The sequence below is a fragment of the Lissotriton vulgaris genome, chromosome 5 (genome assembly GCF_964263255.1).
Source record: "Lissotriton vulgaris chromosome 5, aLisVul1.2, whole genome shotgun sequence".
Lineage (NCBI taxonomy): Eukaryota > Metazoa > Chordata > Amphibia > Caudata > Salamandridae > Lissotriton > Lissotriton vulgaris.
Window position 1 is genome coordinate 570,971,374 of NC_141693.1, and position 14,777 is coordinate 570,986,150.

The following is a 14,777-nucleotide window of genomic DNA, read 5'->3' on the forward strand; positions in this document are numbered from 1 at the left end:
TATGACAGATCTTTGGTTTTATTATCATAAGAATCTAGATGGTTACACATATTTTTCAGCTCCCCACATTAAAATGGTACGCTTGGACTATTTCTTTTTGTCGGACCAGCTCACAGATACAACATTGATTTCTATCTCACCCCGAATAATATCAGACCGTAATCCGCTGATCATCAATTGTACTCTAAATTTAATTGCGAAGGTTCCTAGACCATGGACCTTCGAGAGAAAGCTCATATCAGAAGATTCTTATTTAGAACACATGCGACCTTGGGTCACTGAATTTTTGAACATCAATAGAGGGTCAGCCCCCAACATTATAGTTTGGGACACACTCAAGGCAGCAAATCATAGTGAAACAAAGAGCTTTTCATACTCAAGTCAGAGGCAAATCCGTGAGCAAATTAATGAGCGGACTGATAAATTACGTCTTGCAGAGGTCTGGCTCACAAGCATGATTAAGGATGGTCAGGTTGCGCGCATTAAAGCTTCCTCCTCAAATGTTTTGGTCAGGATCTTGCAGCCAAATACCTACAGTTTCGTTCGACTATGTTCGAGTTTGATGAAAAATCGGGAAGGGTTCTCGCCAAGCGTCTTCAGCAGTTTTCCTTGGCCAACCGTATTCTTACGATTCAGGACTCTCAGGGCCATATCCAAGACACTCCTGAAGGAGTCTTGTCCGTTTTTTCTGAGTTTTACTCTTCTCTATACACAGAAGAAGCCAAGGATCATAATATGGATGAAGAGTTTGCGGCTTTTGTTCATGAGCTCAGCACCTTAAAAGTTGCAGACAATCATAATCTTGCCCTGGCTGCACCTATAGAATGAGAGGAAGTCGAATTGGCGCTAAATACATTGGCCAAGGGCAAGGCGGCCGATCCGGACTCTATTCCTTTGGAGTTCTACAGCATATTCCGGTCTGAGATCCGCGAGGACTTTCTAACAATCCTCAGAGATGCTCAGCTTGGTCATATACCAGACTCCTGGCGCCACACAACTATCATTCTTTTTAAAAAGAAAGATAAGCCTGAGCTTGACCCAGCCTCATTTCGCCCGATCTCACTGATCAACACGGACAATAAGATTTTTGCAAAGATCTTGGCGACTAGATTAGCTTTAGTGATTTCCCCACTAGTTTCTGTTCGGCAACACGGATTTATCCCTGGCAGGGACACGGCGGACCACGTCCGTCGTGTCATAGCACTTTTGGATTGGGCTCAAGCTACAGAATCTTGACAGGGTCGCTTGGGGGTTCCTGTGGAAAGTTCTACACTGGAAGGGGTTCTGTCCTGGCTTTATCCTAGCCTTGCAGGCACTTTACATCACACCACAGGCAACTATATCTATTTCAGGCTTGGTTTCAAGATCTTTTCAAATTAGCAGGGGCACCAGAAAGAGCTGTCCCTGTTCGCCCCTGTTATTTGCTCTCTATATTGACCCGTTTCTTAGTAGAATTGAGCTCTCCCCGCACATATCTTCGGTAAGGGTTAATGTCTTTGAATTTAAAGCTTTGGCATATGCCGATGATATTATTGTGCTCACTAGTGATGTGTCAGCCTCATTTCCAGCAATCATGACTCTAGCAGGAAAGTTCGGCCAGTGCTCTGGCTACAAACTTAACGCCCAAAAGACCCAGGTGGTTCAATCCTCTACAATGGGTCCTTCTGATGCACCAGTGGTTCAAACTGCGATGTATTTAGGGATAAGAATTACAACTGCAGTAGACAAATTGCCAGAAATCAACATTTTACCTATTATAGAAACAGTTAGTTCCACATTACGTAGATTAGATCATCTACATTTATCCCTGTTTGGAAGAAGGAATGTTTTAAAAATGTTGATTTTACCGAAATTTCTTTATATTTTCAGGACCATCCCACTAGAATTTGCTAAGACTAGTCTTGCCCGGGCAGAAAGATGTTGTAGTAGATTATTATGGAGCTACCGTCAGCCCCGTAGGGTGGCGAAATGGATGCACTTGCCGTTAGACAGGGGTGGGTGGTCAGTTCCCAATCTGTTGCTTTACAACTGGTCAGCTCTACTCCAACATTTTGCTCTGCCACTCTTTGGGGACAGAGCAGTACTCCCATTATCTTGCAGGCCTTCAATTTTTGAAATTGGCTTAGGAGAGGATGCCAAGGGAACGCTATTGTCTGTCCTCGAACCCAGCTACTACAAAACAACTACATTTAAAGTTATCATGGCTATGTACTCAGTTTGGAGGAAGGTACGGCTGAAATGGTCAATCCCTAATAATAATTATTATACTCCCCTCGCAGCAGCCAAACTGTTACCATCTATTTATCACGATCAAACGACCATCAGGTGGAGGCTGCACGGCATTACTGTTTTGGGGGATTTAGCTCATCAGGGGAGTTTGGCTTTTTTTCTCTTTCTTAAAGATAAGTTTGCTTTGAATGCGCACACATTTTTAAAATATCTGCAGATCCGAAGCTATCTAGACAGACTCTTGCATAAAATCCCTATTCTGTTTGTTAAGAACACACTCATGGATTTGATTTTGAAGAGGTCAAAAATTGGGATGCTGTACCAAAACTTTTTTTTAGGTCTCCCCGATGATCTATCCCTCCAAAACACTAAGGGCCATATGTAGGTAAATGGAGAATACCGAATCCTTAATACCGAAATTTACCGAATCGGTATTAGGAATTCGGTAAACGCGATGTAGATAAAAAATCGGTAAAGTTTACCGAATCGTTAAAATTCGGTATTAAATACCGAATCTGAATGAATCGGTAAAAAAACAAAAAATCCAACATCGAAATACCGAATCGGTGTTACAGAATCCATTACCGAATCGATAAATACCGAATCGGTAATTTAAAAAATCGTACTTTGGTGAATCAGCCAATCCTGATTCACCCAATTACCTCCCAAACAGGAAGTGGCCACACCCAGCCAGGTGTACAGGACCTGGAGCTCACTGTGAGGCAGGCAGGCAGTCAGCCAGGAGAGCTGAGGAGGCAGCAGCAACACAGCCACACAGCCACAAGCAAGACTGAAAAACCAAAAAGCATTAAAATGGCAAGCCAAGACATGGAGAAGGGGGGAGGTGATAGAAAAAGAAATCTGAAGTTCAGTGACAAGGAGCTGGAGGTCCTGATCCAGGATGTCAGCCAAGAGCACCACAAGCTTTTTGGAGCCCAGTGCCACCAAGTGCCAGAGTCACAGAAGAGGCAAATCTGGAGTGGCATTCGTGACAAAATCAATGCTATAGGTGTGACCCAGCGCACCATAGAGGACATCAGGAAGAGGAGGTACGACCTCAGGAAAGCAGCAAAACAGAGGATGGCAGAGAGACAGAGGCAGGCTGCCAAAACAGGTGGAGGTAAAAGCCGAGCTCCAGCACCAACCCCACTGGAACTGATGGTGGAGTCCACCATCCAGCCGGAGAGTGTGAGTGGCGTGGGAGACGCAGACAGCTCCGCCAGAGCAGCAAGAAAACAAGGTAAGAGGCATGCCCAGCATGCTGTGCTACCCCCTCCCCAACCCCAATCCCCATAGTGGCAAAGGGACACCCACTCCACCCCATGTCTTACTGGTTACCTGCAATGCATAATGGATGATGTAGTCAAAGGGAACTCATGAATAGGTCAGTCAGGCTAGCATTCACAATAGCATGGTAAAGGAATTGGCTACGTCAGGACAACCACTGTGCTCTATAGGCATGTTGTTTAATGTAATTCCATTGCTGACAGAGCATTGAGTATATCTACATTTGTGTCATTACAGGCGAGTCATCTCGCAGTGCAGCAGAGGGCAGCAGAGGCAAGTCAGCCAGGCCAGAGGGGAGCCAACATGAGAATGACAGCATGCCTTCAGGGACCACAAGCACGGCGCCATCACAGCCACCCAATACTCCACCACAGCCATCACCACCGCACCAGGGAGGGCCGCAATCCCCTCTCACACAGTCCCCAGTGCGACGATCACCAACACCACCACCACCACAGTCAGGCAGGAGGCATGCCGTGCCCAGCCTCCAGCAGATGGAGGGGTCGGAGGAGGAGTGCAGATTGGGCGAACAAAGTCCCATAGCTGATAGATACAACAGGGAGAGGGCTAGTTCAGCATCTGAGGGCGCCCACATCACATCAAGACGCCGCAGGGTAAGGCCGGACAGTCCAGAAGCATCCGAGCAGGGTGACAGTGTGTTTGCTGGACTGGAAGGCAACATGCTGAAGGTCCAGCCCCTGCAATGGAGGGAGATGAAGTCAATGCACAGGGAGGTGGCACACATGAACAAGCATATGCACAGGATGGAGAAGGGCATCAGGGCAATGGGTGAGAACTTGTGTGCCGGAATGGAGAGAGTAGCTACCTCGGTGGACAACCTCTACAGCCAGCTTCAGCAGGACCGTCTTGGCAGGCGCGGGGAGAGACAGAGGCTCCAGGCCTATACCAAGTCGGTGAACCGGCTGGCCACTACAACATCACTGATGTGTTGCAGGTCCATCGCCATGCAGGAGGAGATGGCGCATTGCAGCAGGGATGTGGCCAGGGGGATGGTGTCCATGACCTCAGTGCTAGAGCTCATGCAGAATGCTAAGGCGGCCACAATGGAAGGGGTGGGACAGTGAGGAGGCTACCAGCTGCGGTGGCATTACGCCCTCACCCATTGAGTGCAGGAGGCGTAGTGAACGCAACGTGCCTGCACATGAACATTCCAACACACCAGACAGTGTCGATAGGGAACGTGCACGTGCAGCGCGTGGACGCAGGAAGTAAAGACCTATGGCTATTTCCATGCATGAGATGGGTGATGTAACCCATGTCCAATTGGACATTGCTCACAATACTGGAGGTATGCCCAATAAACACCTTCACATGTAACAGTTAATGGCTCAGTGTTGTTACTCACTCTGAAATAGTTTGACCTAATCTCTGCCCGTCTCTGTCTCCCATCATGTTCAATTGCAACACCAGCTGTGCAGGGCTCTGGCTGGGGGTTGTCCTCGTCCTCGTCCTCTGAGTCAGTTAGTTCCACTGCTGTTTCTTTTTTTGTGGCCAGATTGTGTAGCATTGCACATGTAGCAATAATCTTGTAACATTTGATGGGGCTGTACAGACGTGCACCTCCAGTTTTGTGCAGGCAACGGAATCTGGTTTTGAGCAATCCAAATGTGCGCTCCACCACGTTGCGTGTACTCCTATGTGCCACATTGTACCCCCTCTCCCTTGGGGTGGTTGGGTTGAGATATGGTGTGAGTAGATAAGGCCGGAGGGCATATGCGCTGTCACCTATGTACAGAAGTAAGTGGCATTGATTACTGTGACCAACAGCTTGAGCCAGGGTGTACATCAGGGTGTGTCACAATTACTTACCTAGTATATATCCGTCTCCAAATTCGCCAGCAAGCAGACGTGTATGGATGCCACTGTTACAGAAGATGTAGGCGTCGTGGCTACTCCGGGGGAATTTGGCTACGATGTCAGTTATGATGTGTTTGGCATTACAAATCACCTGCACATTGATGGAGTGGGTGGATTTGCGGTTTCTGTATATGTATTCACTTGCTGCAGGTGGGCAGATGGGTATATGTGTCCCATTGATGCAGCCAATTACGTGTGGGAACTGTGCAAGTTGGTAGAACTCAAGCTTGGTTCTCTGGAGCTCCGCCTGTGTACTGGAGAAGGAAATGTAATGTTCTATTCTGTCCATCATGGCATCCAGGAAGGTCTGGAAGAAACGGGATAGACAGCTCTGTGACACTCCACCCACTGCAGCTATCACACCCTGGAAACTTCCTGATGCAAGGTGGTGCAGGCAGAAGAGTACCTAGACATGGGTGGGGATAGCGTGGCCCTTGGTGTCTGATGCTCCAGATAGGGTCTTAGGTCACGTATTAGGTCCAGAATGGTGTCTGGGTGCAGTCTGTATCTTTCATGGATTTCTGGTTCTGTCAATTGGAACAATGTGATGCGTACTCTGTACACCCGCTCTTCACGTCTCTAGAGCCTCACTCATGCTGCTCTCAAGCGTAGCCGCCTTGCAATGACGTAGAGGGCTGCCATTGTGTTCACACAGATGCATTTTGGGCCGGTTTTTATGCACTGCACCTCATTACCACATGCTCTTGAAACGTGGTAAATACCGATTCGTTATTACCGAATCTGCTCATGTTCGGTGATAACGAGGTTTGCTACATCGCGTTTTTGGGGGGTTTACCGATTCTTTAATTCCGATTCGGTATTCATTGTTTCGGTATTTCCGATTCGGTAAAAAAGGAATCAGTACTTTTTCAAGGATTCGTTATTAACGATTGCATTCGGTATTACGTACATCTCACATGGCTAAATACCGGCCGGTAACGCCGAAAAAGGGCCAATTTCGGTGTTACCGACCGGTATTTGGCCACCTACATATGGCCCTAAATGGGAGAACACGTTAGGCATGACTGGCATGGATATTACGCAGGCACTAGAAATATCTAGCACGGTGCTAATCTCAGGGAGCTTACGTTCCCAATCTTATATGGCCTTATTCGATCTGTACTACACCCCGGCTAAAATATCTAAATGGGGAGGTAGTGTTATGTTATGTTAGGTTAAATTGGTCTTTTATAGCACTCGGCTACTCCAATAGAGTGTCCCGGCGCTTTTATTGACAGCCAGAAACAGTAGTGAGGGCCACAGCTGCCCGAGATGTGGTTTAGTGGCCGCCAATGATATACACATGTTCTTTACATGTCCTAAACTTGATTCGTTCATTCAAGAAAGTCAAACATTTATTAATCTTAGTCTCAAAATTCCTGTGCTCTTATCCCCCGAATTAGTAATATTGGGCTGTGAGACTAATGCTTCAGTACTCAGGTCGAGCCATTCTTCAGCCCTAATATTTATTGCTATGTCTTTAATACGATTATGCATTACCTCCGAATGGATCAGCTCTGATGCTCCCACCTTTATGAACTGGAGAGCCAGGATTCTAGCTCTCCATAATCTGGAATCAGCTGTGTTCTTGCGGGGGTAAGAAGAGGTGGGAGAGGGGGCTACAAATATGGGCCCCATTTACACAATGGCTGAATAACTGATGTGTATGTGCTGGGTTTGCTATATGCTTTATAGTTTCTGTTCAAGTCGGGCACAGCCGCTTGCTCTGACACTTTACTTTCTCCTTTTTTATCTATATCAATGCTATTGTATGTAAAATGTGTTATGCATATGGATATCTATGATACTGTCAAATGGTAAGTGTCATGGATGTGTGTTTCAAGCTGAACAATAAAAATAAAAAATAAAAATAAAGGAAACCCAGACAACTTGGGATCAGGCACCAAGGGTCCAGGCAGCAGGGTCTTTCAGGGGCCCTGCTGGAACATAGACAGTTATTTCGTTCTCAAGATCATCCTGGATGAGCATGGGCTTTATTTCAGGATGGCTTTCTGTTGCATTTGCCTCTCCTGGGCCTAAAAGCTGTGGCCCCAGCTGCTCATCTTTGTGTCTCATAGAGCTCTGCCAGCCTCAAACCTCGGGCATCCGGAGGATAGCCCCAAGCCTTACATACCCTGGCCTAAGGGTGTTGATCTGGTCCTCTTTGGGAAGAGCCCAGACTCTTCCCAATCCTCATTGAAGTACCCGGCAGCCACATAGCACCCTACTAACCAAAATATAAGGGAAAGGTGGGAACCTGTGCTTGTGTTTCATCTGGTAGGCTTCTGAAATTGGAGCCATGCTGTTCCTTGGACTGCTCTGCCATTAATGATCCATCCAGATGTTTACCTACAGAAAACTTTTTACATATTCTCGGCACTCCACCTGGCCCTTATGAGACCATGGTAGGGCAAATCCAAGGACTACTCTAAACTATCCAGCTGGTAGTAACAATGGGTAGTGTGTACAAGGGGGAAGGACTTATCAATGCAAGCTCATGACATGCACTAACTCTTTATTTAAATATTTGCAATATCCAATACCCATCAAAAATAGGATTCAGATGCTACCCACACACAACCTTACTCCCCCTTGAAGGCAAAGACTTTGCTTGCTGGTAAAGCTGCTTGCGGGGTCATGGAAACAATGCTGCCAGATCACTAGTCAGCATAATGTATGATCGAAATTGCGGTATCTGATTGTCTTCAAACCTCCAAATTTCATTCTTCATTAATGACAACATACTCACCAAAAGCTTTTGCTTTTGTTCGTGGTGCGCCTGCGACTGCATTTTACCAGTGCTTGTTCAGTACAAATGCTTGTAATAATGGCCCCAGTTTCAAAAGCCAACCAAATATAACCAGAATCCTGTTCCATTATTAGTAGCTGAAGTATTCAAGCAACAGACCTTCTTTGAACACCGTAATATTATATTATAGTACTCTAATTAAGTAAATGTTTGGGACTCTCAGTGCGCTCATTCAAGAGCATCAAGGGGGCCCAAAAGGCAGGGGCTGAGATAAGTGGTAGCTTGCCTTGTGATAGACCACCAGCTCTATCTCAAGACTCAATGATGTTCTTTTTAACTAGAGAAACTTTAATGTAAGTACTTGGAGCTGGAATAAGTGCTATTTCTGTCACCAAATGTGCCTGTTTTTAATAGATTTGACTCCAATTCCAGAATCTTTAAAGAGTCAGTAATTAGTGAGCCGGCTACTCAACTTGGATGTGGTAGTAGTTTCTCATTAGTCCTTTTCTGGATTTGAACCCTGATTCCCTATCACCAATTGTCACCATGATAGGCACAGAAAGGCCACTGGACCACTGAAACAGTGTTCTAGAGATTTCAAAGCATCCAGGAGTTCCCGGATCAGTCTTCATTTGATAGTTGTATACATCCTGGGTAGTCATTACTCATCTGAATGTATTAGCTGTAGAATTACCATGGTTATTCAAGTGACAGATAGAAATCATAATTGATTTAATGTGCCATTTGCAGTATCACTGTACTGGTTATGTGTACTTACAAGAGAAGGGCTTAATCGTTGAGACAAGCACATGCTTCTGGCAGTATAAATCAGGTAACTGCACCTACTGGAAAAGGGATCTGCTTGGCCATCCCAGATCGAACTTCAGACTTCTGAGAGCTTGTTGACCCATGCTGCCTGCACAGGCTGGGAGAACAGGATGATTACATAGGTACAAGTGGCCAAGCCCTCTCCATAACAACAGTAACAAGTGACAAACCAGGGTGCATCCTGGGAAAGACACAGAGGTCCTGTCACCTTCATTTGCATGGGTGGTAGGGACACCCCATGAAATGGTCATTACGAGCTGCTTCAAAAATGCACTGGCTGAAGAAGAGTAGTGGTATTACATTTGCAGTTGGACTGCCACAGGGCATCGGGGACTAGCACCGCCTGACCCACAACACACATTGCCAGAACACTAAGGGGCGTGCTGTAAGGTTGTGCAGTCTTTTCTCTGCTGGGTTGGGAGGTCCTCTGAGAGGGCCTACCTCAAGGAACATCCTCACATTGAATGGCTTGCTTGAGACAACAGCGGATGCTGAGCAAACAGTCTATCGATAAATTAATCAAGTATGCCCAAGTGATCATTGCCGGACAGATCATCCGTGGGCACGTTGCCTTGCCCAGGAAGTCTACTTTGCACCCATGTCTCATACCATCTGGGGAGAATAGCCAAATGCAATCCATGTCCTAACCACACTCTCCCTACTAATCCAGAGAAATGTAACTGGCTTTTTCTAGTTATCGCTGTACCCTGGGTGACACAAGCAATGTTCAATCAAATGTATCCAAACTCCTTGAGCTCTGGCTTCAAATCAGAAATCATTGGGACTTCTAGAGCAGCTAAACCATTTTACTGTACTATACATTTCTTTAATATGACCAGATGACTAACCTCAAATTCTGGACATATGATTGTACCATGCATTCCATCAGGAGAAGGATTAGATGTTCTGCTTGTACTGAGGAGGCAGATTGGACACAGAGGGATACTCCAGGCTAGTGGTTTAAACCTGAAGCTGAGGACGGGGCAGTTGGAGCTCTGCCTGGGTTCAGATAAGAGCTTTTTTGCCAGAGGCACCCAGGAGTCTCTATCAGGCTTCTGCAGGGATGCAGAGGACACTGAGAGCTCGATAAAAGAGCCCAAGCCCAGCCCCTCCTCAAGCCAGCGGGCAGTATCCCACAAAGCCTGAATTCTACAACACAAAAATGCAGAAGCTTAGAGATTAATTATGCCCTGTTCAAAAGTAGACCTTTGAACATGTGCATCATTATTCTCTTATCTTCCACATTTTTTGTGGGGTAGAATTCAGATTACGTGGAAGGATATGTGTAAGCAAGCATTTCGTACCTCTGGTGCTCTCCTTGGGTGAGTAATGATTAAGAGCACCATAAAGCCCGTACTGAGGACAGCTTAAAGCTTCTAATCCTGCCAGAGCTAGGTTGCCCTCCCTGGGTCTGCAGAACCCTGTCTTGAACACCTTATGGCATCCCAGGTCAGCGAATGGAGCCCAGGCTTGGCGGGATCAACTCAGGCTTTCTGGAGCTCTGGCTTAGAGCAGTCAGAGTTTTCATTCCACGGTCCTGCGAAAGTCCGTGCTTAGCACTCCCAGCCAGCGTGCAGTATCCCACAAATCCTGAATTCTACAACACAAAAAATGCAGAAGCTTAGAGATTAATTATGCCCTGTTCAAAAGTAGACATTTGAACATGTGCATCATTATTCTCTTATCTTCCAAATTTTTTTGTGGGTAGAATTCAGAATACGTGGAAGGATATGTGTAAGCAAGAATTTCGTACCTCTGGTGCTCTCCTTGGGTGAGAAATGATTAAGAGCACCATAAAGCAAAGCCCGTACTGAGGACAGCTTAAAGCTTCTAATCCTGCCAGAGCTAGGTTACCCTCCCTGGGTCTGCAGAACCCTGTCTTGAACACCTTATGGCATCCCAGGCCCGCGAATGGAGCCCAGGCTTAGGGGGATCAACTCAGGCTTTCTGGAGCTCTGGCTTAGAGCAGTCAGAGTTTTCATTCCACTGTCCTGCTAAAGTCCGTGCTTAGCACTCCCTGGCACTAGTGTAGGATGCCAATTGCAGCACATAATCAGGGAACAGCACCTTTGTCAGAAATTAACTCTGAGCTAGATGAAAGACTCATGCAAGAGGCAGAGCAGAAGAAAGGGGGGGGGGTTCCAATGACATTAGTAATGGGCGACTTACACTGTCACCTCTGCCCAAATTTGCCCCCGGACCTTTTAGACTGGGATACCTGCCCTCTCAATGTTGGGCCACATTTGGAACACAACCAGGAGGGCATACAATTAAACACAATAATAGAAATTCACTCACTAGCACACACTATCGACTTAATAGTCCCGGAGGTAGAGGGCACATATGTTCCAACGTTCAAAGGAAGAGGGTGCTCCACTATCATAGATTATATATTGATATCCTCCTTTGCCAAAAATAGAATTGCCAAGGTCAAAACTAAATGGAGCTCCTTTAGTGACCATAACCCCCTTGTTATGGAAATTATACATACTTGCGGGGGGGGCAAGTTTAAAAGGGGGGACACTAGCCTTCAACCAACAGACCAGGGGAGGCGACTAAAGTGGGCAAAGATAAATCCCCATGAGTTCTATAAAACACTAATCCAAAAAGGAAGAAAACAGGTAGATGATTGTCTGGACCCCCTAAAAGAAGGATTAGAATTAGTGGCGTCATTTGCATCTCTGACAAATCTAGTGGATAAATTGTTTGAAGCTAAAGGCCCGAGGAACGATTCCAAGAACCCACGGTGGTTCAATAAGAGCTGCTCCAAAGCTTTAAGGGACCTAAAAGCTTGCCTCATAACTAAACCAAGGAATAAGACAGAAGTGGCCAACTGTAGATTAGTCTACAGAACCAAAGTAAAGGAAAGGAAGAAGGTGCTACAAGCAGAAGTTTGGGCAGACTTGAGAGAGGGGGGAGAAAACAGGGACTTTGCAGAATTCTGGAGAATTGTAAATAGGCCCTGTTTCAATGATAACTCCGCCCCGGTGATTAGTAGCAACATCCTCCCAGATCAATGGGTCAATGACTTCCAAGGTTTATACAATAAGTAGGGGTGAGCGCAAAATCCGTTCCGCTAGCGGATTTTGCGAATTTTCGGTAAATTCGCGATCCGCGAACTCCCGCAAATTTACTGCGAATTCGCAAATCCGCAAGCGGCGGATTCCGGGGGCAAAAGTTGAAGCCTGGCTGGCCTGTCAACTTGTAACTATTTTACGATGGCGTCGGCAAGCTGCCAGCGCCATCCTAAAATAGTTACTAAGTTAGCTTCAACAGGAAGCTCTAATAGATAAAATAAAGCAGGTGCTCGCACCTGCTTTATTTTATCTATTAGAGCTTCCTGTTGAAGCTAATTTAGTAAGTATTTTATGATGGCGCTGGCAGCTTGCCGGTGCCATCGTCAAATATTTACAATATGCCCTTCCTGTGAGTGACTCATTCATCAGCCCAAAAACAATTGTGAGCGTCGTCGAGGCAGGTGTGCCTTCTTCCCAAATATACCGTGGAAAATCAGCTGTGATGCTGGATAGAGGCCTTTGCATCCTTGACTTTCACGAGCGCAATACCCGTGCTGTTCCTGTGACCAGGAGCTTCTTTCTCTTCATCTGCTGAACTGATCTTTCTCTGAACTTTTATACACACAAGAAGCATGTGTGAACTCGCATGGAAGCCCTGCCGGTTTGGCCCCGCCCACACACTCACGGTTTGCACCGTCTTCCCGCCATTCACCCACTATGATGGACAGCTCACTCAAGGGACCCCTGCACCCTTCAGGGCGCCTGACTTTGGGCTTGGAAGCGACCCCCCCCCACACACACTCGCAGTGTGCACCGTCTTCCCACCATTGACCCACTATGATGGACAGCTCACCCAAGGGAACCCAGGGCCCTTCGGGGCGATTGCATAGTAACACACACATGGCCGCTGCAACATGCCCTTCCTGTGAGTGACTCATTCATCAGCCCATAAACAATCGTGAGCGTCGTCGAGGCAGGTGTGCCTTCTTCCCAAATCTACCGTGGAAAATCAGCTGTGATGCTGGATAGAGGCCTTTGCATCCTTGACTTTCACAAGCGCAATACCCGTGCTGTTCCTGTGACCAGGAGCTTCTTTCTCTTCATCTGCTGAACTGATCTTTCTCTGACCTTTTATACACACAAGAAGCATGTATGAACTCGCATGGAAGCCCTGCCCGTTTGGCCCGGCCACACACTCGCGGTTTGCACCGTCTTCCCGCCATTCACCCACTATGATGGACAGCTCACTCAAGGGACCCCTGCGCCCTTCGGGGCGCCTGACTTTGGGCTTGGAAGCCCCCCCCCCCACATACACTTGCAGTGTGCACCGTCTTCCCACCATTGACCCACTATGATGGACATCTCACCCAAGGGAACCCTGCGCCCCTCGGGGCGATTGCATAGTAACACACACATGGCCGCTGAAACTAGTTGAAGCTGAAATGAAGTGACTCATTCAGCAGGGCAAATCTGCGGATCCGCAAATCCGCCGATTTTGCGGATCTACGATCCGCAAATCTGCAAAATCCGCGGATCGTGGATCCGCAAAATCCGCCCATAAATTCAGGAGGGTGAATGGCAGGGCACCCGGAGTGATATAATAATTTTCTCACTAGAGGAGATAACAAAAGCGATCAGTGGGTTGACCCCTAATAAGGCCCCTGGTCCAGATGGCACCCCACCGGACCTATATAGAAGTAATGTAGACCTATGGGCCCGATCCTAACCAGGGTCTTAAAAGCGGCCATTAAATCAGGGCTACCACGCTCCTGGTCCACTCCATTGATCGTACCCATTTTCAAGAAAGGGTCCAGGGATGATCCTAAATGCTACAGGCCGATTTCGCTCACAGATATCTCTGCTAAAATTTTGGGTCGAGTGATCTTAAATCGGCTCATGGAGTGGACTGAGGAACATCAAATTATAGTTGACATACAGTACGGGTTCAGAACCGGCAAATCGACCAGCAACCACTGCCTAAATTTGTATCTGTTAACAGCTAAATATACAAAAGCCAGTAATGGCACTGTCTATATGGCATTCATGGACCTGGCCGCGGCCTTTGACAATGTCAATAGGACTAAACTGTGGTCCATGATGCATAAAGTAGGTATTGAAGAGGGGTTGATAAATATCCTGAAAGAGTTGCATTGGAACACTACTGCCAGGGTCCGTTTTAGCCCAGAGGGGGGGCGAACTGACCAATTCCTATGCTCAGGAGGAGTAAGGCAAGGGTGCATATTAGCCCCTTTTCTCTTTTCACTCTACATCAATGCCTTAGAGAGTGCCCTCACCGCCCTAGATGTGGATTGCCCCAAAGTAGGACCTCGTCAAATCCCAGTATTATTGTACGCAGATAATGCGGTCCTGCTGGCCCGGACCCCGAGGGCTTTACAAATTTTGGTGGATGGATTTGGTAAATTTATGGCTGACTTGGACCTATCTGTCAATTTAAATAAATCGTTTGTCATGGTGGCTGGCAAAAAACCCGCCAATAAGTGTGTGTTCAAGATAGGGTCACATACCTTGGGTAAAGTAAAGACTTTTCCCTACCTGGGCTTGCTATTTGATGGTAACATTCAGTTTAACCAGCTGATCGAGGAACATTGTACCAAGCTAGTCTCTTCGAATGGTGCCATATTAAGCTTTGCCCGAAGGCTGGGGCGTTGGTGTCCAGAACAGTTAATGGCACTATATGGCTCAATCCGTACAGCAAAGGCTTTGTATGGTGCTGAAGTATGGGGTTTCAGGGACTGCAAGCAACTGCAACAACAGGAAGATACATTTTT